At 38.8% G+C, this 25,471-nt stretch overlaps 2 protein-coding genes across 10 annotated transcripts in view; one reads left to right on the top strand and one right to left on the bottom strand.

Moving 5' to 3' along the window:
• The window catches only part of LOC129780636 (growth hormone-regulated TBC protein 1-A), a 198,083-nt gene that overhangs the window by 105,130 nt on the left and 67,482 nt on the right, over window positions 1-25,471 (bottom strand). For all 5 annotated transcript variants that reach the window (XR_008743980.1, XR_008743978.1, XR_008743981.1 and 2 more), the window contains one exon: window positions 19,551-19,777. The gene's annotated coding sequence lies outside the window, so the exon portion shown is untranslated. The remainder of the gene's footprint in view (window positions 1-19,550; window positions 19,778-25,471) is intronic.
• Window positions 1-25,471, top strand: part of LOC129780637 (protein tipE) — a 101,306-nt gene extending 75,835 nt beyond the window's left edge. For all 5 annotated transcript variants that reach the window (XM_055789131.1, XM_055789130.1, XM_055789128.1 and 2 more), the window contains one exon: window positions 1-25,471. This exon is cut by the window's left edge and continues 4,322 nt beyond it. The gene's annotated coding sequence lies outside the window, so the exon portion shown is untranslated.

The raw sequence follows: 25,471 nt of genomic DNA, 5'->3' as shown, positions 1-25,471 counted from the left end.
AAAAATATTTCTCACCTGTACTTTTTCATCCAAAAATTTGTATATTGAAAATATTCGTAGTAGAGGAAAATCTTTTTTATTAGCATGCAAAAAAATCATTTATCCACTACGAATACTACATTTACATTTGCAAGTCATTCGTGTGTTTGATGATGCTTATACATATTTTTTTCTGAATCTAGATTGCATACTATCATTTATTGAAATTTCCGAGAAAAAATCGAACAAGAAAAAATCGCTCGACAGTTGCCGAAGAATGAGGCATAGTGAGAACGTTACAAACAAAGCGTCGAAGCACTGAAAATGCGAAATCAATTCTTTTTAGGCATACATTTTTGTCCACCTGAAACTGTGATTTACTTACGGAGTAATTTTATCTTTAGGGTATGAAATTAATTCTCCAGATCTTGTATATTCCCATTGTAGAACCCTGGAAACGCTTCTATCACAACGTTAATGTTTGTCAAATTGAGAAAAATTCTGGAATTTAACATTGCTGCAGCATTGAGCATCAAAATCGAATCCGTTTCTCAATTGCTTGATCAGCTCCACGAAAAAACTGCGACAAATATCCTTAAAAATGATCTGCCTTTCGCTGTCCATTATTCTGATAGTTTCTTTTGCTGCCATTCAAACTAGTTGCCGTATTTCATATAATCTTCAAGTTCAATAGCATTGGAAATTGAACAACGTAAGTTTCCTCGAATAATGAGAATGATCAAATAAAAATCCTTCAGCTCTTCATGTAGCATTCAACGATTCAATCTGTTTATCTTGGGCAAAACATACTCCAAAAAAAACCAACTGCGGCGTAAAAGCCGTCATGTACCTTCATGTTCAAATGTAAGAAATTTCACATGTGAAAACGTCTGTACCAATCTGTGCTTTTTGACGAAGATCTGTACCCTGTACCGTACAGAATCTGTACCAAAAATAACGAAAAAATCTGTACCTTTCCAGATAAATCTATACGTGTGGCAACCTGCCAGGCTGGATTATGTAGGGGTGGTCAAATCACCTACTTCATTAAGATTAATCGTTACAAGTAGCAAAATATACCAGTTGTTTACTTTTTTATTTCTAAGCACTAAGCATGGGACAAATCACGAATACGCTGCCACTTCGTCATTGTGCAACTGTCAAACTAAGGAAATCAGCTTCTTTTTACACTATGGATACGAATGTTGAATGCTGAGATTGAAATGCTCGCCAATTTGAGTGAAAAAACATCCGTTTTCGCCCACAGGGAAAAAAAATAGTTTAGAATATAGGAGGCGGGAGAATGTTGTACACTCACTTCGATTCTCGCGAGAAACACAAAGCCGATTTTTATTTTTCGGCGAGTAATGATTGCCGAAAAATGGTTTCGTTGAAAACATTGCATGGAAACATGCGTTGACATCGTATTTCATCTTGAAGTGAACATAAGATGGGTTAATATTTTACAATTCAGGCGCTGTCCAAATGCAGGTCGTTTAGACGCTGTCTAAACAGGCTAACGTTGGTAGAGGTAGCTCCGATTTTTCGCTCCATATTTTCAGTACCAAAATGAGAGACGAAAAAGCATTCTCGTTGAACTTCAGAGGGGGAGATTTTCTCATATCTCATTCTCTCTGAAAAAGAATTTTTGTTGAAAAGGAAGAGACGAAAATTCCAACATTTAACGACTCATCAAAAACTAGATTGATTGACTAAATAGAGGAGATGTGTCTAAAACGCGCCTGCCGGGCAATTTGACCCGCCTGATTTTCTCGTAAACCAGCAAGAATAGAAATGCAATGGATATAGGCAATCGTGCTAGTCAATGATAGAATCCTACCATTCAAGTTTTACATTTGTATGTTACTTTAAAAAAATAAGATAAATAATTTTCTTTGGAAGCGATTTTCGATGTAATTTTCTACATAATTTCTATAAGGTTTTTGTTGCTTGAAACCGATTCAGAGGCGATAACTGTGGGTCATATTCATTGAGTCGAGTTCCCAGTGAATATCTCAGACGAAGAAAATGGTAAGAAAGGATTCTTTTCTTTCTCAATTCGATATTTTCCGCATCAGCTTTACATCGGGCAGTATGACATACCCTCGATCGGGGCAATTTGCTCGCTTTTGGCCGTAAACATTCTCACGAGAGAAATAGCTTGTATGTGAGGGATACCAGATGATTTTTTTCAAATATCTCTGCATGGCACGAATAATGTCTTCAAATAAAATCATAATGAACAAAAATGAGCAAACCATCACGATATTTCAAAATCATGTTCGATAAATCACATAAACAATTATTTTCACTTACTTTGAAATGATCTCAGTATGTTTTCACAAAATTAAATGTCTTCAAAACGAAAACATGTCTTCACATCTGGCATCATTCTCAGAGAATGCAGGAAAACAAGAGCGCGGACTGGAGAATTAACGCACAATTACTAGGAGAACACGCTCACCGGAGGAACGGTTTCTTCTCTTCGCTGGTGGGCATGAAGGGAATAGATTGATGGAATCTCTCATTCATACAAACTGTTTCTCTGAGCTTTATAGTCTCTGAGAGAAACAACTCATGGGCATATTATACTTCTGCTGGGCCATTTAACACCGTATGATTGGAAATTTAGAATTTGGGCGCCTTACAAAATAAAATTCGTAGCACTTTTGTTATTGAGTATCTAAAATACAGAACGATTGCAAATAACTGAGGGTTAACTAATTTACGTACTGACGTAGTTGTTTCCTTAAATTTTAAGACCACGGTCAAAATAAATCCATTCTCGCATAGGGGGTGCATATTACACACTTCTCCTATACTTATCTAGCAGCTGAGCGAGAATTTCGATCTCTGGTTAAAAATATATAAAAACAAATCACCTTGTTGAAAACTAAGAGACGAATGAACTCTCTGAGTTTAAAGTCTCTTTAATTCAATACCGTTACCGTTGAAAACTACCATCACCATCGGGCACAATTTCGACAATACACTCTCAGTTGATTTTTGTTAGCACAGAAAAGATTATTATACCAATTTAATTACAGACAAAACAAAAACGATAACCAAACGCGGGGTTATATAGAAAATACATGAAATAGGCGGCCTAATTTGCGAGCGAGTGCAAAATTTGATTATGAATATTCAGCTGCTAGATTCCGGCCGCGCTAGATAGAGCAGTCACGTGGGACCCGTGGGGGCCTCGACTTTACTTCCTCTGGTGATGGCAGTTGGTCCTGTATCCGTTGGAAGGGTTAATCAGGCAAAACTGTTTTCAGGCTTCTATTGTTTTGGGAGCGAGATATAGGCCTCGTTCGGGTCGGATTTTCATCAGCACAATAATTAGCCCTGGTTTTTATGAAAGGCGCGTCCGCAGTATTTTTTGTTTGCATCCCCCGATTCGGCTGGTGCAAATTGTTGTTGTATAGTACTGGTTGCTTTCTCTCGCGTCGGTTGATAGGCGATTTTAGAGACCCGATTATGATTTTACTCTAATTACCCTGGGGCATCTGATTTTGATAGCACAACGAGCTTCGCAGCCCGCCGGATAATGGCGATGTTTATTATTTGAGGAGGGAATTACACTCAGTGAGATGGGTCACATGACGATGAATTAGAATTATTTTTGGGATGTTGAAAAGCTTCAGTGGAGGTACAGTTCCGAATTGGCACGCAGCTGGGCGCTCCGTACCCCAAACGAAAACCACAGTGATAAATCAGCATACAAACACACCACAACTAGACGATCGCAAATAGACAGGTCAACATCAAAGCTGAGCACTCATACAGGAGCAGCAGTTCGATACCGGATCCATTCCTACCTGGCGTGGGAGCGGCGATAATGAATGAAAAACGATTATCGTTTTTCTAGTCGAAAAATAAATAACTTGTGCATGACAATATTGAAATCAAATACTAATTGTAGGTATAATGTGAACGAAAAAAAACAACAACTAAACTAGAAACAATTAAATAGTCATGGACTACGGTTTATAGGGCGTGTGCAGGATAACCTGATAGTGTGTGTCTGAACTGAAACCAGTTGAGTTTGCGCAGGTGTCCGAGGAGACCGGGTAGGGTCACGGGTGGAAAACCCAACAGGGATAATGTAAATTATTGTAGTGTTCTGGATAGCCAATTTAACAAAACCCGCTCTAGTGGCGGCGTAAAAAACTGGTTAACCACTTTCAAACCTACATAAAGCTGTAAATCCCAGGTAGACATAGTCACATAAATAGAAACTTTTGCTATGCTGTGTAGCAAACGAATACAAAAAACCGAACGATACAACAGTCGTAAAAACAAACTAACCAATTAAAATAGTTGTGAACAATATCGTTATAGTTGTTGTGGTGGGGGAACAGCTGAATAAAACGCATCTCAACCACAACAAACGAGGTCAAATTAGCGATATAGAGTTGACAGGAGTGTCAGAGCAGCCATAATACAGGGTGAAACAGAAAGGCATACATCGTGGGCCTACCAAGCTAAATACCCCAATTTCACGACTTTACGTGAATCGAATTGTCTAAGTGAGTGAGAGTAATTTGATTTGAAAGGAAACGTTTGTTGTAAGTAGTAAATGGCACTACATCAGTTCATTACTAGAATTGTTTTTCTTTGATTTCACTCTTTCGTTTGTCAGCAAATTTTTTGTTGTTTTTTCAATACTTTTAATATCGAGCCAATTCGCATAATTCAAAATAAAGCTTTGTTTACGTCAGCGGTTAGAGGATAAGCGTGGTGGTTCAACGTCCGTGTTTACCAAGCGTGTCCATGATGATGGTGATAAGTGTAGAATTTGAAATGGTATCAAATGGATATTTGTTGAATACTTGACGTAGATCAGAAATGTCATGAATAATAATCAATTCTTTATGAGAAGCTCAGAAAACTGTTTTTGAATTTAAAAAAAATACAAATGTCTGTAGCAGGCAGAGTTAAAAAACCCATAATGATGAAGCTCTTCGGAAATTGCTGAAAATTTTGTGTGTGAAATAAACTCTAGATTCAAACAGTAAATCTTCAAAGGAGTCATGTTTCAAAAAGGCATGATCAGGGAAATCTCTGTTATGCTTCCCATCAGAATGATGATCCTCTAAGAACGGAACTAGAATCTTCTCCAGGCACTTCTCCTGGTACACCTTCTGGTTGATGTCAAGTCCGCTCGGCTTGTTAAACCAGGGCTTTGAAATCTCTTTGTCTGAGATTGCAATATACAGTATTACTTTCTTCTCAAACTTATGCTTGTATTTGTACTTCACCCCGGGGGGTGTGGATGCCTTGTCGTTGGTATAGTACCATTCGTCGTCCACCGGCACTGAGATTTGACGGTCCCTATCTGCTCGGCCGTGTACTCTAAGGACCTAGTCTTCTTCCGACAGACGATACCCTCGTGCTTGAAGGTTATGTGAATGTGGGAACAGGAGCATTTTTCAACCGGCGTCACGCAAACTCGTACCGTCCTCGTTGTCGAACAGCTTTTTCAGAGATTCCTTCTTCTTTTTCGTCATGATCTTCACCGGACGGCCACTCCCGGTCTTCCGCTCGACGTTCTGGGATGCCAGGATTCGGTACAAGTGCTCACCGGCACAATTTCGTCTCGAAAGTAGTCTACTGTAAAGTTTTTTCCTTGACTTTCCCGTGTTTCGAAGAACCGTTTCAACGGACTCTTGTTGTTTCGATGCTATCTTTGATTGAACTGACAGCACCCGAGCGAAAAGAAACGAGAATCCCGTTTCTAGGGGGCCCAGAGTGCAATTATCTCGGTGAGAAAAAAAACGCTCTTTACTTTTTTTACAGAAAGGTATTGAAATCATTCCATTTTTAATAGAACACCCGTTACCTCTTTGTTGACTGAACGAAGTGGTATGATAATCACTTCATTCGATAAATAAAAGGTGTACGAGTGATGTTTCTTGACCCAAAAAAGTATTCAATACACTGATTTTTTTTTTACGCGACTGATGCATGCGCGCAAAAAATAAAATCGCTTTAAAAAAATAGCCTAATTTCGAGCAAATTGCGTAAATATAAGAATCGCATAATTTCGAGAGCATCACGTAAAGAAAAATTACCTCATCATAGGCACGTGACAAGCGCCCACACTCGCAAAGGATCTCGCGCAAAATAAAATACGCACAAAAAATATCGCGTGAAAAAAAATCCTGAGTATTTTTGTTTTGAACGCAAACTATTGAAATCTCAAAAATCTATAAACATGGGTACCTGATTGAAATTCAATCTCAGTCATGGTTAGCCAGCGATTAATACAAGAAGCATGGTATTTATGGCATGTATGTGACTTTTGTATCCGCATGTATTTGTGCAGATCGAAATGTGAAATGAATCTAACACGTACGACAAAATCGAAGAACCTGACGAAGTCGTCGTTGCGGAAAAAAGTTACAGGAAGTTTGTGTCCGAGAAACTACCGCATGGTAGACGAAGGATTATGTTAGGGTTTTTGTTGCATGTTGATGTTGGATATGTTCTGTATAGATAACACAATTTTCCCTTCAAACCAATGGAACACGAAGCTAAATGCATCAACGCGAATTTCAATTGGATGAAAAACGGCTACTACGGCAGAACATACGGGAAATCATTTTTTCGCATTTTCCTTCAAAGTTCCAATTTATCTCGCCGTATAAACCACCCCCGGGTGAAGACGATCACAGCAAAACAAATAGCTTGAATCGGGCGATCCATTCTCGAGGGGCGAGCATACATTTAAGGCGGTTAATTTTAATATAAAAATATTGAAAACAATTAATCTGGCTTTAAAGATGTTGCCAGCAAAAATGCTACCAGATAGTGTTTGAGCCCCTGCAGACTGCAGACTTTTTATCGGCCGATAGTTTCGTCGAGTTGGCCTGCTAGTGCAAAAACCGACCCAACTGAATCGATGTGAACCCAGATTTTTTTTACCGCGGTTTTATATGAAGTTTTTTTTAAACGGATTTTCCAAATAACGTTATTTTCTTACGCGGAATTTCTTATTAATGTGGTTTTTTTACGCGGATTTTTCGATCAACGCAGTTTTTATGCGGTACCCGCGTAAACAAACTTCAAGAAAACGAATGGTTTTTTATTGATAAAATGTTTACTAAAAATAGGCGTTTCACAAGGAAACAGTAGCCGGCTAAATGTAAACACAAATATCTACGTCACTATACATTCTGTCCAATATTTACCGGGAATTTGTAATTTAAAATCATTTCGCTGAACATTTTTCAAAAAAAAAATTAACTACAGGGTGGGCCATTTAAAGTGGCAAGCATCTGGCAACCCCATAACTTTTGACAGAGATGTCAGATTAACAAATGTCATACCGCGTTGGAAGCGTCATTTCAGTACAATTTTAACCATGGAACAATACACACCTAAACAACGCGCTGAAATTGTTCAGCTGTACATTCAAAATAACTTCTCAATTGTGTTAACTAAACGTGCGTGGAAAAATAAAAATAAAGTTAAAACATCGCCGACACATCGCCGATATAATCGACATCGTCGATTATATGCCAAATTTATATTGTCTGGTAGTGTTGGTAATGCCAGTCATCTGTCCAGACAACGACCAAGACGTTTCGACGAGAATATTGATGCCGTTCGAGCCAGTGTTGCGGGAGCGTTATCGGACAATGATAACCGATTTTTTATTGCCATTTGTTCGTGAAAATGAATTGGACAATTACTGGTTTCAACAGGACGGCGCTACATGCCATACAGCGGCTGCCACGACCAAATTATTGCGCGAAATGTTCCCCGGAAGATTAATATCGAAAAACGGCGATTATGACTGGCCACCGAGATCACCTGATTTGACGCCTCCTGACTTTTTCATATGGGGATATTTCCAAGGTATACACTGGTAAACCAAGGACCCTGGCTGCGCTGAAAGACAATATCCGACAAGAAATTGCTGCCATATCGGCCGAAACATTGGGCAAAGTGATGGAAAATGCCAAAAAAAAGAGCACATTTTGCGGTCAAGGCCAGAGGCGGTCATTTACGAGATATCATAATCAAAAAGTAGTTAGAACAAATCTCCTTGGACCAAAATAAATGAATTTAAAAAAAAATTAAATTCCACTTCTTTACTTTGCTATTGCAAAAACAAATCCTTCCACTTTAAATGGCCCACCCTGTAGTACAGGGAAACTTTGATATAACGTACATTTCACTTTCAAAATTGTACGTCGTATCGAATTGTACGTCATATCGAAGCATAAGAATGAATTCAAAAATATGGCTCAGATTACTTTATTTTGTTGTTGTTTGAGTATGGTTAGTAAGAAATGGTGATAAACTAATAGATGAAGCCAACTTTTATTGTCATTTTTCCTTCATACAATTTATTGAATGTAAGGTAAATGAAGGTGAAGGTAAATAACTAAAAAATAAATTTGAAAAACACATTGAAACCAAAATCAATTCCATTTATCAAATCCAAAAAAAAGTGAAACATTTTTCTTTGAGAATTTTTGAGTTCAAGCAAACCAATTCATAGAAATGATAAATGGAAACATAACCTTCCCTAAAGATCCCTAAAGATGTTATCAGACCTTTTTTTCTACGTGCAATGTTATCCACGTTGATCTTTCACAAAGCACACTGCGCATTTAGAGATCAACTTGCTTTCATCGTCCTTAACCACAACATTTCCATTTAGGTTTTCATCTTCCAGACCAACTGATGCCGAAATTCGAAAAAATTCCTCATCCTCATCTTGTTCCAAGTGCAAGAGTGAATATCACCTAATGGGTTGAGCACTTGCTTAACGATTCTATTGTCTATTGGGATCTTGATTTCGGCGTCTTCTTCATCATTGGTTGGTTAATTCCCTTCGCAATGCTCTTCAGACTCTCTTGTAATACGGATCGGTTGGTGGAGTTGGGAGGCGAAACCTTTTAAATATGGCTCCATCACTCGTTCGTAGTTTCTCTGCTCTGTGAAATTCCGAGAGTTTATCGAGAACAAGAACGGCTTTGAGGATGGCTTAATCATACTTCAAAAATGTATCATCCGAGAGATTCTTTGTCGTAAATAGGCAGATCGTGAAGTTTATTAAAAATCCGATGATTGTTGAACTTTCTAATTAATATGCGCGGCACTTTTTAAAAATTTGGTCAAAAAAAAATCTCTTCAAAGAAAACCCCCTTTCGATTTGCAGTGCGATAATTTTTTTTTTTTTTTGAATTATTCATCATCAAAAACGAAGGGTTAATTCTTCATTCAAATAAAAATATAAGGAAAGGTCCTACGTAAACTGAACGTAACGTAATTGAATTTGCTATTGTACTGGTTAGCAAAATTTTTTGAAAATTCACAAAATTCCTGTAAAACCAGAAAGAAATCGATTTTTTATTTCTTCTCGATATTTTTGTCCACTACATTTACAAACACAAAAAAAAGCAAAATGTTCGTGAAATATTCCAAAAGTTTTAAAAAAGTTTTTGAAAGTTTAAGTTTGTATCATTAACTAAATAGAATATTTAGAAAGCTAGTTAGCTTTCAAACGTAGTGATAAAAATCTGCATGGGGGGGTACGATTACGAGTTTGAGTCACTGTATGTTGTCGATGGAATGACTTAAAAACATGAGCCGCTCTCGAATGCATTGAAGATTTTATTGCTATTGGTCAAAGATATTTTGAAAAATTTTGTGTTGCTAACACAATTTTCTGTCCCGAAACGTATAATCTAACCTTTCCATCAGAAAGTTTGACAGCCTAGAAGATTGTTATAACTCGGAAAGTTTTATCGTACAGAGGCTCCTTGTGATATGTTCTGTGGCTATGTAAATGAGCCGAAAACTAAACAGCAATCGACTGTGTGGATTTCTCAAAGTGAACCAAACCCTTCAAAAGTTGATCGCGCTCTTGCAAACTTCCAAACAAATGGTCGCCAGTTTATTACAGTTTACAGTATTACAGTATTATTAAAAAGGACTGTTCATGTGGCAAAAGTACACTTAGAGAAACGTAGATCAGTCAATACTGAGTGGTACACAAACATTTGTTTGCCAGATGTCTTCGGCCGAATGAGGATAACAACTCAAGACGACGAATCATTATTCATCATGACAATACGAGCTCTTACACATCGGCTCAAACAACCGATTATTTGACCGGTGAAGACTCTGATTTAATAAGTTATTCATCATACAGTCCTGATTTGACACCTAACGATTTTCTTTATGTGTCGAATAAACTATGTGGTCAACGATTCTCGATGCCCGATGCTTTTAAAACACATGTTTTGAAGGTACCATTTTCGAAGTAGCATGGATGCTTTAATAAAAGGTTTGAGCGAATACAGAAGGGTACTGTTCGTCATGGAGGAAGTATTCCAATACAGAATTACAATGCAGCCATTTTCAATGACATATTACCGTGTTTTTCTTACTATTAGCAAAATCTCCGGAACAACCCTCGTATACAAATAAATTAAACCTCAATAAGGATGATGTGACCATTTGTTTCATTTTATTAAAATGAAGATATGTCTAGAGCAACATGTCAAAAGGGTCTATCTTCTTTGATCGATTCTCTTCATCTACATTCTTTTTCATTAATACCGCATCGGTAAAAGTATTTCCTAATGTATTCAACGATAAGAAGTGTAAAAGGTAATCTAGTTTATCAAACTACGTAGCAAAATTGGAGCAAAATCTGTCTGAAAGGCCGTGGTTATCGAAAGAGGAAATCGCTGTAGAGAATCGACCAAAAGGAAGGGCCCTTTTGACATATTGCTCTAGATGTGTTCCCATTTGACATCTTTGTTTATATACATCGAAATGACAAAGAATAACATAGCAAACCACTTCAATGGCATTCGACTGTGACTCGAAATAACTAATTTTCCAGCAAACTTTGGATGCTATAAATCTTCGCTCTCATTTCGCGAAGATAATATAATACTGTATTTTGGTCTTAACATTTGTATTAGTTCAGTCGTTCTAAATTGTATACGAGTAATAAGATTTTACCACCTTTTTGGAACATTTTTGTTTATTGCTTATTCATTTTCGTCTAATCGTCGAAGCTGGTTTCTCCAAAACATCGAATCATGAATAACTCTCCGAACACCCTAAATTTACCACCAGTGCTCTGCACTATTTTAAATTTAGAAGACTTGAAACAATGTAAAGCCTTCCATGAAACAACTTCCATCTCCGTCAATCAATGTCAGTCGTATTCCGGTCTCGTTCTGGCGTGCGCCTTATTTAAGGACCCTAGGTTTGGAAGGCACGATTTGTTGCATCCCGGCTGCATATGAGCCGCTGGAATTACGACAACGCTCTTGACGGTGGGAACTTATGGGAACGGAGTTTCAAAAGGTTTAATTGCTGGTAGTTAAAACGACTGTGGACTGGAGGGGGCAATCGTATCTGCACGCAACACTTGTTGATGTTAGCGACACGAACAGCTGAAAAATTATTTCTCCCAGTTGGCATCTGTTGCGTACAGATGTGGCGGTGCTGAAAAAATCCTCACTGTTTTCAAGTCAATCTCCGTGAATGAACACGCAGTGCAAACTTTGTGCCAACTTTGCCAAAAACTTTCCAAATCTTTAATCTGATGTCACGCAGCACAACATATCGGCGCATTATATCTCAATCGAGCTGAGGTTGGAAAATACAATCTCCATCTTCCACTGGGAGTACGAAAGGACGTCCTTTCGTTCATTTTTTATTGGGGTTTCACGCCAACCCTCAAACCTGGCGGACAAACTTTAAATCTTCAAAAGTACCGTGCCTTTTGCTTTCCGTTCTACCTTCTTCATCAGCAGACGAATTAGGACGTCAAAGAATATTTATGTAAATTTCATACAAGTAGCTTACACACGCGAGCCGGTTCGTATACACATAGTCGGGCATTGAGTTTAAATTGCCAAATAATGATTTGCAAGTGTGAGCGAGTATTTGAGTGTGTGGGCAACTGTGTTGCGTCTGGTTCCATGCCAATTGCGGACGTGTATGCACGTCTCGTGTTTTCATTGTGCTCCGCCGGAACAACACGACCGAATGAGAAACCTCATTTTGAACGCCGAGAAGCTGACTGCTTCCTGCATTAGCATATAGATGTTGCTGCTTTGTTTAAAAGTCAATTTGCACTTGTTACGGACCAAACCAATGCGAATTTATGGAAAGCAGTTTAATTGTGGGATGTTCTTTGGTGAAATGACGATTAATCATCTAATGTTAGGAACTTCACGATATCAGAAGACAATCCAGAAAAATCTGATTTACCGCACATGGCTCAAAATATTTTCTTTAAATTAATCATTTAGGTTGCTCGTACAAAAATGCTTTAAAGATGTTTCTTTTTATACAATTTTAGCTATTCCGCCGTCCCTTTTCAGAAAGGTTGACGATTACCACCGCTAGGCCCACCAAGAGGCATTAATTTTTGATGACCAGCCATCGGCTACAGAGCACGGTTGACGTACACAAGCAGCGATGGGGAACGTATGCTTCTACAAGCTTTTTTTGTTCTCGAGTAATCGCTCCTACCCGACGAGACATCGTTTGACACAAGTCACCAAAAAAATCGATACCGTGGAAATCCGCATCTGGAAGCGGAACAACAATCAGTAGTGAATCGTCCAAAATCGGAGGCAAATTGGTGCAATCAATTTCCATTTGGATTGTATACTCCCTCCGTGAACGAGGACACGCGTTTGTTTTTCCTCATCCGAAAAATTGCTGTTTACTGAGTGCCGGGTCTCCGGCACACGGCCGGTCGCCCTCTCAGTTTCTGCTCACCCTAACGTGTCATTACCCATCTGTCACTGAACAGAGAAAGCAATCACATTAATAGTTTTAGCTTCCGGCAAACGTCACGAAAATTCCGAGAATGGATTTGCCTACTCCACGTGTGCGAGAGTTATGACCGACCGCCAGTTGTGGAAAAGGTCGAAGGGGCGCAGCAGACGAAAAATGTGTATCACTCGTTCAATTCAGCAAATAACACGCGAAGTTGTTGTTTTCCGACAATTTTTTTCGAGCAGTTAATGAACTAAGTAATTCGTTGATTCACTTCGACAATAGGCAATTCAACTGCCTAACGATTTCATCACTGTGTCCTTATTGCGGCTTAGGAGGAGGTGTTCTCACTGATTTGTTTGTTACTCGGAGTAGCGATGAGTGGAATCCGGTGAAAAGCGGACGAATTTTTGAAGTGAAATTAGTCGTATTAAAATCGACACGAAACGTGCAATTTGAACTTTTAGTCTGGTTGTAAGCATGAATATAATAACTCGCTGACCCAAGCTAGTGTTTTTGAGTACTTCATGAAATACGGTACAAATTATAATCAGAAGATATAGCTTCCTCAACACCGGTTCACGGTCATCTCTGTTGATTAGTCCAAAGTAGCAACGTTTGGAGTCGACACATACCAATATGTGTGGTCATGGTAAATTCTGAATTACCGGTAACCACAAGTCAGTAAGTTTTGAGAAACTAGAATAAAAGTTTATGAAAAGTTGCAGATTCTTAATTCTACAGAAGTATCTTGTGTTGAAACATATTTCAGTTTTTGTTTTGTGTATATATATATATATATATATATATATATATATATATATATATATATATATATATCGTCGTATATATATATATATATATATATATATATATATATATATATATATATATATATATGTGGCTAACTTCTGACTACCTAGCTCGTTCGCCATGCACAAAAACAGGTGGTAGTCACTTGGTGCAAGGTTCGGACTATACGGCGGATGCAAAAGAACCTTCCATCCGAGCTCTCGGAGCTTCTGGCGCGTCACCAAAGAAGTGTGTGGCCTGGCGTTGTCCTGATGGAAAACAATGCGGCCTCTGTTTATCAAAGATGACCTCTTCTTCATGAGTGCTCCGAATTGAGCGTTTGGCCATAGGGAAGCAGCTCATAATAGATTATTCCTTGACAATCCCACCAAACACACAGCAGAACCTTCCTGGCCGTTAATGAGGGCTTGGCCGTCTGAGCCGCTTCAGCGGGCTTCGACCATGACCGTTTGCGACCATGACCGTGGGTCACGTAAGTGACCCACTTTTCATCGCCAGTCACCATCCGCTTCAGAAACGGGTCGATTTTGTTGCGATTCAGCAGCGATTCACATGCGTCGATACGGTCAAAGATGTTTTTTTTGCGTCAACGTGTGTGGCCCCCATACATCGAGCTTCTTTGTGAATCCAAGCTTCTTCAAATGGTTAATAACGGTTCGATGACTTATCCCCAGCTCTTGGCCGATGCTACGGCTGCTACTATGCCGGTCTTTCTCGGCTAATTCAGCGGTTTTGTTGCAATTTTCGACGACAGGCCTTCCGGAGCGTGGCGCATCTTCGACGACCTCTACACCAGAACGAAAACGTTGAAACCATCGTTGTGCGGTGGAAATGGAAACTGTATCGGGTCCATAAACTGCACAAATTTTATTGGCAGCTTGAGATGCATTTTTGCCTTTGTCATAGTAGTACTGTAAAATATGTCGGATTTTCTCTTTATTTTGCTCCATATTTGTGACACTATAACTCACGAACGACTTAACCAAACAAAACACTGTCAAGGACTATATTATAGCGCAAAAATACCTTTCCAACAAGCTATAGTATGACTCGATACAATGAATATAACTAGAACTACGCGCTTAAAACGACACCTCGCGGAAATACCGCAGAACTTTTTTGACAGCCTAATATAAATGGATTTCGGTCTGTCTGTCTGTCTGTCTGATTCTTATGGACTCGGAAACTACTGAAAATCAACTTTTTTTTTCTTCATATTTCTGTAGTTTAGGCATTCAAGAATATACCCTAGATATGTCTTATCAAAAATCCTATTATTTACCGAGTTAGAGCCATTTTAGTGAATCGGTATCTAACCTGGTTCAGCCATAACAATGAACGTCAAACACGTTTTTCTCGAAACTATTTTTTCCAAACTGGCGTACACGATAGTTCTACTGATTCATGTCGAATTCATATGAATACAATCTGCATGCATCTCTCTATCGCATGAACCACTAAAAATGATAATTTTTGAATGTAACTATTTTTAAAAATCAGGAAACGTAAGATGTTTTAAACCACATTTTGTTTGTCAAACAGCCACCATTTTTTCGCAAAGGAATTTTTTGACTTGTCCGAGGTTCATTTGATAGCGGCATCTTTACTGATTCAGAATCTGTTAAATTTTGTTGTTTCAGAAAACCAGAAGAGCTGGAATCGTGTACGCCATGGCACAACTTTTTTGAACCCCCTCACTTAATCAGCTTGCAACTATTTAGCGGAAAATTTTAAAACGTGGCTTCGGAGTGAAATTGATCAATCGGTATTTGTCAAGATTTTCTAGTTTGATATGTATAAAAAATCATTTATTTCTTCACATGCGGTAATGTGAATGATAATTCAAGGGTTTGAGGATACAAAAACCTGTTATAATCTACCTAAAGGTGTGGTCATGCCTTTCCATAAGTTGATCCAAAAACTGATCTGCGGGTTATCCAGAGTTTTCCAGAGTTATTCGAGTTATTCTAATATGGCCAAAAATTCTTGAAATAATCACTAATGAACTAGTTTTGATAAACCAAGAAGTTCGATATGTCGTATGATTGGATTCGATTCTGGTTACTCGCGGTGCTTTTTTTTATTCTTTATTTTGTGAGACTTTTAGCCTCCTGGGCTGGTTTGTCTCAGTTTGTAAAATTGTTTTTTCTCACTTGTTTCAATAGTAATTTCAAGTATTTGATCACTAATTCAATGAGTGAATTGATATTTTTAGCGTCTATATATACTGTTTTGATGTGTTTAAAATATGTTTCGCTTCTTCTTCTTCTTCAATGGCACTAACGTTCCTAGAGGAACTTCGCCGTCTCAACGTAGTATTACTTGCGTCATTTTTATTAGTACTTAGTTGAGATTTCTATGCCAAATAACACGCCTTGAATGCATTCTGAGTGGCAGGTTCTAGAATACGCGTGATCACAGTGCAAGTTGGAGGAAATTTCTTGGACGAAAAATTCCCCCGACCAGAACGGGAATCGAACCCGAACACCCGGCATGTTAGTTATGACGCTAACCACTCGGCCAAGGGAGCACAATATGTTTCGCTACCATAGTTAAAAATTGAAACGTAAATGCTATTTAGAAAAATATCTATTTTCATGCAATTTAATAAGTAATGCGATGAGAGTTGTTGACAAAAAAATTGGTGGATTATATCTATGATATAACCGCAAGGTTGACGTGGGACTACCTTAGCTGAGCAATCATTTGTTTATATTGATTAAATTCTTGATTGATTGAAACAGTTTCCGAATTCAATTGAATTCAACATATTTGCTTTGTGAGTAAAAAGATTGAAAAAATGCAATATGAGGTTAATTTGATAATTTAATTTGATTTGATTGTGATAGATTATGTTCTTCGTTACAAGTAAATTTAATGACAGTCCTCTTTTAGTTTGGCGTGATGCTAAGGACAAAATATGTGAACGGAAGAATTATCAAACGATTTTATTTAAAATTTTTGCTGAAGTTTGCATCTCTCAAGTGTACGTACTTCTCGAACCGCGAATTTGCTTGAAACATGAAAGTTCATTCGCCTCTAGTGTCTGCACGATTTTCCCTGGCTCCTAAGTTTAGAAGGTCGTGGTAGGGAAACATATTCCAGTCTGCACAAAGGCAAGCGAGTACAAAAGTACTCGCAGTTTGCATTTATTTGCAAAGCCAATTTCCCCAGAAAGCTTGGATTTGGAGTCTGTGGTGGGGAAACACATTTCAACCGGAACAAAAATACCCCCAACTTGCATGAATTTGCAATGTCAAGTTCCCCACGCTACATGGGTTTGAAGTTTGTGTTAGGGAAACACATTTCAATCGGAACAAAAATACGACTTGCATGAATTTTCAATGCTGGTTTCCTTCAGGCACCTTGGTTTTGAAATATCTGTTAGAGAACACATTTCGGTGGGAACAAAAGCTCCTCCTACTTTCATCTGTTTGCAATGCCGATTTCTCCAACGCTGCTTGGGTTAGAAGTCTGTGTTAGGGAACATTTTTCGGCGAGAACAAAATTCCCCCTACTTTCATGTATTTGCAATGCCGATTTCCCCAAGGCTGCTTTTGTTTTCATTTATATTTTGATATACAACAGCTCTACCGAAGTACAGGATGACTCAAAAATCATGAAATTCGTCAAACATAAGGTAACTAACGTTTGCATTGAAAAAATGGACTTTTTTCGGATGGTGATAAAAAAACTAAGACAGATAAATTTGATAAATTTCCCATGGAATGTAATTATATTAGCTTACTTGCAAGAAACTATGGATGGGTTATAGCCATGATATAACCGCAAGGTTAACGTAGGCTACCGTTGACTTAGTAATCATTTGTTTTTTCAATTAGCAATAACCGCACCTCGGATGTTCCTCATTGGGTACGACATCATTGTTGCGCAGAGCTATCTTTTGTATGAATTGATTAAATTATTGATTAAACTAGTGAATGAATGATACAATTTACGAATTCAATTGCAAACAAATCTCAATTTAGGTCAATTCATGCATTATGGTAGTGGTTATCGCAGTAAATAGTTATCAACATTTTGCCTAATCATCAAATGGTATGCGTAGAAGTTGTACCCGCCTTTGTAGACCGTGTTAGCAAAACGAATTCCGGAGTATAAAAATGCATGGGCGTATAAAAGAACTGCCAAGATCTGCAATGCTGATTTTCTCAACTTACTGGTATTGGAATCTGTGTTGGGAAAAAACATTCCGGTTTGCAAAAATGCAAGCGAGTACAAAAGTACTCGCAGCTTGCATCTCATTTGCAAAGCCAATTTCCTACGCTCCATGGTTTTGAAATCCGTGTTAGGGATATACTCCGATTTGCAGAAACGCAAACGAGTAAAAAGTACCCACAACTTGCATCTATTTTGCAATGCCAGATTCCCCAGGCTCCATGGTTTTAAAATCCGTGTTAGGGAAACATTCCAATTTGCAAAAACGCAAACGAGTACAAAAGTACCCGCTGATCGTATCTATTTTGCCAGGCCGATTTTCCCAGGGTCCATGGTTTGGAAGTCTGTGTTAGGGAAACATTCCGATTTGCAAAAGCGCAAACGAGTACAAAGGTACCCGCTGATTGCATCTTATTTGCAATGCCAGTTTCCCCTAGCTCCATGGTTTTGAAATCTGTGTTAGGGAAACATTCCCATTTGTAAAAATCCCCTGGCTTAAACAGGAATACATTGAGAATACATGTGATTAGTATTAAGCTTCATTAACATTTCAAGTATATAAATTACTAATCATTTCCAACAGTTTTTAAACAATACGAAAATAACAATAAACCCATATAGACCAATACAATTTCAATGGAAGTTCTATTAACACTCCTGTACTCGCGCGAAAAATCGTAACTCGTGTACTCACAGACTGTGCACATCTCTGTTATATTGCTATTTTGTATTTTTAGGCGTCAGAGGTATTTATTCAAAGAAAAAATATATATGTGAATGAAAAAACCCCAGAAAATATTTTGCTCTTTAACTTCGTTCAGTTTTAATAGTCATTTAATTCAGCCACCTCATTCATTCTCGGTCTGTTAGACATATGCGTGAGTATAGGAAGGTTAAACACAATCTTCTTGACACACCGATTTCAAACAAATGTACCCGGCTCGATTCATATTTCTCATCGAGAATACTTAACTCTTTGACCTAATCCTGTATTGATATTGTAGCAAACTGAAAAACCACACGCTCGATTCATAGGTTGTGAACTTGGCCTTAATTCGGTTCGTGTGTTCCCTCAATCCGGCGATATTCCCCCACGAGAGCCCCAAGCTTCGGCAAAACATTCCTTTCCAACCCATACCCAGATTTGAAGGAACCCCCATTTGACCGATGAATAATTGATTTGTGAGTAGTTGCTCCCGCAGACCCGGAGCAAGGCTGGCAAGGTTGCCTACACCACCGGGCCAGTTTGGCAGCTCGTTAGGGTTAACCTTTCATCTTTTCGAAACTGCATTTAGGTTCGTTTCGTTCGTTCGTTCGTGTGTATGATTCTTCTGTTGGCTGTTGATGATTGGTGAAGGGATTCGATGTGAAAACGAATGGATGCTCAATAGTTGATCCGGTGTTTTGGCACCCTCTTAGAATCGGCTATTTCCGAACCCAGTTTCCAGCCATTCAGTGTTCAGTGATGAAAATTGTATATAGGAGCTCTCTAAAATATTTCGTTTATATGTATGTATTGTAAGGAATGCAATCACGAAAGTGCAAGCCGTCAGTCGATATTCCCTTGAGGTGCAAATGTGCCCAATGCAATTTGAAAAAGAACATTATACCATTATACCAATTGATTGTAATTTTTTGCAAAGAGCATTTCGCGCTTAGTGTGCATACAAACTCACACCTACCCTTTACATGGAGTACTAAAGAATTCGTGAGCAGACCGTATCGATTGGTAATTGTTCACGAGCATCACGTTCGGTCGCAAACAAAAATAGTTTGCTAATCGTGCAAACACTTCCACCACTTACCTGCTCTTCCGGTTGCCTGTGGAACTGGGGAAACTTTCAGCTCGGCACAAAATTTCCAATCTTCTCGAAACCAGGAACACTCGTGGCGTGTGGTTAGGGTCGGCAGTCGGCGGGTTGAAGTCACATATAGAAGTTTCCTTCACATGTATCAACAATTACCTGCAGCGATATCAGTCGCCGTGGTCAATGGAGCAGACCTCATGATGATTGTGTATACACATAAGTTGCTATCAAGTGGGAGGAAGACAAAAATTAAGCAAATTAGATGATAAAATTGATTGGAAACAGTAAATGATAAAAATAGCTGCTACCAACAATTAACACATTGCAAATCGAAAAACTCAGGCACGTGTCACGTGCATGAATAATCAATAATGAACATAATTAATGATAGAAAAGGGTTTGTTTTGTTTGGTAGCAGTACAAACAGGTTGAGTGACACTCCACTAGATCGTCCAAGTTGGGTATATAGAATTCAAATCGATCTGTCGATTAGTATCTAACCCAAAATTATATGAATCTATATTCCTGATACTGGTCCCAGATGCAGACTTCAAACTTCAAATTAGGTTTCAGAATTCACTCAGGCATAAGATAAGAATTCGAACTAAAATCTCGCATTCAGACTCCGAACTAGGAATTCTGATTTATTTTAAAACGCTACGCTACAACGCACACTTAGATAACACATATCGATATAGAAATTTCCAACTCAGATTCGACTGAGATCTTGAATCCAACTTTTGATTCGAATTTTAAATTTCAGAATTCAGACTTTTGAATTTCAGATTACAGACTCAGATTTCATATTTAGATTCCCTATGCTAGAGTTTAAATATCCAGATTATAAATTCAGTTGACAGATATGGATTGTTCGTTCAGATTACAAAATAATATATACAGATCTCAAATATCAATTTTTTAAAATTTGAATTTCGAATCCAATTTTTTAATGCTTTATTTGAGAGACTTTTAGCCTTCTTGGATGGTTCGTTTCTCTAGAAAATATAGCCGCAGCCTTATTCCCTTAATCGCGAATGGGAAGAAACAAAGATCTTCATTATAGATCCGCTGTTTGTTGCTCAAATTGCATTCGGCATTTTTCAGGCAGCAGAAAAGGGAATAGTTCTCGACCGGTCGCCGCCTAGGACATATCGGAAGCATCCGCATCGGGTAAACACATATGAAGTTTTCGATGTATTTTTTTACTTTTTTTCTGTATTATAGTAAATTTCAACACTTTGGCTGGTTCGTCACTTTATTTCCATTTCGGCAGAATGTCGGAAGCGAGAATTGAACTCGTGACCTTTAGTTTGTGCGGTACGGATGTTACCACTACGCCAGATCGCCTCTACGGTTGTGGACCTGTCATAGATCGTAGAGTGAACGAAGAGGCCCCCTGGCGAAGGCGTGTGACGCGTTTTAGTGACCGATGCTGGACAGGATTCGCCGCTCCCTCAAAGCTTCTACGTCCTTAAAGCTCTTCATGGAACCATTCATTTTCCGGAGGAACTGTCGCATCACCCACGGCACATTTCAATATGCCGTGAAGTCGGTTAACGGTTTGACGGTTAAAAAATAAACGAACACGAATCGTCGTAGGGCAGATAGCGACGAAACACAGGGCATAGCCGAGACTGCATGGTAAAAGTTCAGACATAATCCGCTGTGCGTTGTGGTAAGTCAACGATAATGTTTTCAAGAGGTTTTCTCTGGCCAGGCATGTCAATTCGGAGCCGTGGGTGATGCGACAGTTGATGATAGCTTTGGTTATCCATAAGCGAATCATTCGGTTGTTAATCTGGTTAGATATCGTCCTCGAAGGTGAATACGAACACTCCCTTCTGTAGTACCTGGAACAAACTGTTCATCGCCCTCAAGAAGAGGAAGCACCTGCATCTGGTGTTCCCAACTTTCACCTCGAAGGTCCGTTTTGTGGCGAGGTTTTTAGTAAAGCGCAGCAGGTTACCTTCTACTCACAATCTTCCAGTGTTTTCAGAACGTGTGGGTTCCAGGGTCGGTTATATGTCTTCTCTTAATCCAGGGCTACAATCTTCACATGCTGTCTCTTCTCATTGGTGGTATCGTTGTTTACAGTCTCAAACGATCTCAAGTACACGAACGCGTTCACCAACTCCGGTTTGTCATCGTCTACAATAATAGAAGGTGGGAGGCGTAGGTTCTCGTCTTTGGAGCCTCTTCCTTCCATGTACTCGGCTTTTGCCACATTCATCTCCAGGCCTATCAACCTCACCTAAACCATCACCTTGGCGTAATCCTCGGTGCGATTCGAAGGGACCCGAGAGTATTCCTGAAACTCGCACAAAGCACATCACTTACACCATGGTAGATCTGATAAGTCGAACTAAGTTATTACGGAACGTTATTGACGTAGGATTACGTCTTTCGGGAACACTTTGGGGTGTAAATTTAAGAACTCCGAATCGGTTAACAGATAACTATTAAAATCAACCGCATGTTCATTCTACCCCTGTCTCACCCGCACATCCACTACTGAACATTTTGCAATGCATGAATTAGTATTGTAATGGAATTTCGCGAAGCAACCAATATGTCGAATCATATTATGTTGTCATATTATGCGTAATTCGAAATTGGGCAATTTCAGCGTGAGTGTAACACTCTCTGGTAGCAGTTTTGCTGGAAATATCTTCAAAGCTGAAACAAATTATTTAAATCTTCGAATATTAAAACCGATCGCCAAAAATGTTTGTTCGTGCATCATTCGAAATCTAGGGTATTCTTCTGTCATCAGCGCAGTGGCGTTGAGTGAAGCTTTCGCCCCCGGGGGGAGGAGTTGGTTTACTTTAAAAACACAAATTCCCGATATATTTGAGAGAATTTAATAACCAGCAATCGAACTAAGCTGTCCTCTTCAGGGTCACCAGATTTTTATCAGAATGTTTGGTGATTGAAATTTTCAAACCTATCCACACTCAGTATGCAACAAATAGCCTAACATAATCCTACGTCAACTGTACAGTGGTGCCTCGGACACAACCCTCCTGTAACTTTTACGTTTTCTTTACGCCGATTAATGTGTGATGTGTGGATATATTATATTCTTGACATTTTTGCAGAGTTTGTCGGAGTGTAAATATCTGGTAATTGCTTGGCCAAATGTAATAGACAACGGGAGAAGATCTGGGAGGGTACCTTATAGGTGGCATTGATAAGCGTATGCCGCGTTAGTAATTGCAGTCTTACTTATCACCGTTTTTGTAGATCGAGTACACAATACCCTGCATCCAATCTTGTTAATTTTTTTAAATAAAAAGATGGAATCAGCGTTCTTATGTTTGGATTGTTCCCTACAAGTACTTCTTCAGGCATTGGGTCTAGAAATTGAATTAGATTGGGACGGTACAGTTTAGAACAAATTTTATTTACTGTGGTCTGGAAAGAAAAAATAACAACATTATCACTAGTATGTATTTTTGTACGTCAAAAGCAAAATAACAAGATATCTTAAAAGGCAGTAGATCATTGGCCCTAATTTATCGCTAATTTGACAGGACCTTCTGTAACCGGGACGAACATCATGCTTGTCCAACACATGGATATCCGATTGCATATTTTTCACTTTATGTTTTTAGCGAATTGACTCGAATAACTAGAATCCCACTGAAAATAGCCGCAGACTTTATCTCACCAATTGTACACGAACTTCCAAATATCACACAGACACTCTCTATTCACGCCATCAACAATTTTCGAAAACTTTACCTTAGAGAATTAAAAACATCTTCGCATAAAAATCCCAAAACCATCGAATCCGTTCACCTGTTTCGCAGATCGAGATACGAAAATGTTAAACGTCCCACTGATTGAACCGCGTTTGAAAAAAATACATTTGAACTAACTTACTAACGAGTGCATTTTCCCTCTCACTGAGACATTATTTTAACACACTTTGAGTGGATCTCAAGATTCTGAAAATGAAGAGAATAAAATCAAACGAATTTGGCCTTAGATTAGAAACAAAAACAAAGCAGCGCAGCACAAATTGATAACACACAACGCGTGAATTTTGGCAAAGCATGCTTTGGGGGATTTTTTTCAACACATTCAACACACACACATAAATTTATTAATCACGAATTGATCGTCGATTTGCGGCAAACGGTTCCCGGAATAAATCGCCACAGAAAACGACTGCAACAGAAACCACCGCTTATAAAATGTGTAGTAGGCTATAAATATTGTGGCGCGGTATTGTATTTCAAAACAAGAATTAACCGGGCAAACGTATCGCCCCAGGCAAACGTAACGCCCCGGGCAGACGTATACCGTCCGACGCTCGCTAGAGCTCGGTCGGACATTGCTAAAGGATCGTATCCTATGTTTCAAACTAACCGGGCAATCAGTGGATCCCAGGTTTGCGTGCGAGACACCGCCGCTTCCGACGGCGGGTCGGCGGTGGACTCGGATTGCGTCATCTTGGCGGCATGGGCCGCCTCGATTCCTTATCCTCGCCAAATGGGGACTTCGTCCCCATTACATTGTCCTCAGAATAAATTTCGAAAAACGAGAACAAGAGAATAAATTTATAATAGAAATGTGAGGCACATGATGTTTTTCCCGCGCCAAATATTTCTAGCCTACTACACTTTTTCTAAGCGGTTGTTTCTGTTGCAGTTGTTTACTGTGGCGATTTATTCCGGTCACCGCGGCAAACCACGATTGAGCGACAGGAATGCGTGACAGAAAGCGATGTGTGTTGAAATACGAACAATTTGTATACATTTTAGTACTAGGAACAACAGACATTTGTTAGCAGAAAGCAACATATATCAACTAAAGGTAAAACAAAACAACAAAATAAACACTCAAGCACAGCGAATTGAATTTGTAATTAAAAATACATACACACACAGTGCGAAGATTCATGTTATCAAGTAACAAACTATTGGGTGCAACAGGACTTCCCAGCTTCTCGAAAGGAAAATCAAACAAAACTGAAGATCATTAACCGGCTGCTAAGGGCGGTCGAAGCTGATTGAGTAATTTGACGCGCACAAAATTGATTTTTTTAAGGCCAACAACCGAGATGATAGCATTAGTTTGTTCATGTAAAGCGTTACACCGAGGACTTATTTGATCGAAGGGGTGTTTCACAAGAACAAAAAAGTTAGTCTTAGCGAAGCACTATTGCATCTCTGGAATTGATGGGTGACTGATTGATAGAAACAAAATGGCAGCAACCGCGGGATTGGTTGGTTGTTGCTAGAACAAGATTCGGAAGATTTTATGTGTAGGCAGAAAATAGCTTGAAGTGGTTACGCTAGGAAAAAAAATTATACCGTCGGAGAACACCAGTTGACATCATTACACTTAGTTGGCGAAGTACCACGACATGATTATGAATGTATATACAATTTAATCAAAATGAAAGAAGCCTCGAAAAACAGCAGAAGAACAGACATCAACAATGCCAATGTAGAAGATTGAACGAGGGCATTGTTAAGCGGGTTAGGACGCAGCATCTTAATAATGAGCAGAACATTGTAGATTGTAAGTAGCAGTGAAACAAATATACATAATTAGGTGCGAATAAGGCGAGCCATTGCCAAGAGACAAGCTACTGTACATTCACCGCGGAAAACAAACATTAAAGTCAGTAACCTTAACCGAAATAGTAGCTAAATTTCCACAACATCTAAAACAGAACAAATAAAAACACACAAACAAAAGGAATTGCGGCAGTAACCAACTTGTTTGAATACATAGCCTCTCCACCACACAGACATAAACAAACCCATACTATCCGCATATAGATGGAGAGAGGCAGTCGTTATTTTTCATATGTTTACTTTTTGTATAGAGAAAAAAACAGAATTATATAATTATATATGAAATTGTAACTAAGACGGAGGGACAGTCGGACAGACGTGAAAGAA

This window comes from Toxorhynchites rutilus, chromosome 3, assembly GCF_029784135.1.
Source record: "Toxorhynchites rutilus septentrionalis strain SRP chromosome 3, ASM2978413v1, whole genome shotgun sequence".
Classification (NCBI taxonomy): Eukaryota; Metazoa; Arthropoda; class Insecta; order Diptera; family Culicidae; genus Toxorhynchites; species Toxorhynchites rutilus.
The sequence above is the reverse complement of the archived record's forward strand: the minus strand, read 5'-3'. Positions and strand labels throughout refer to the sequence as shown.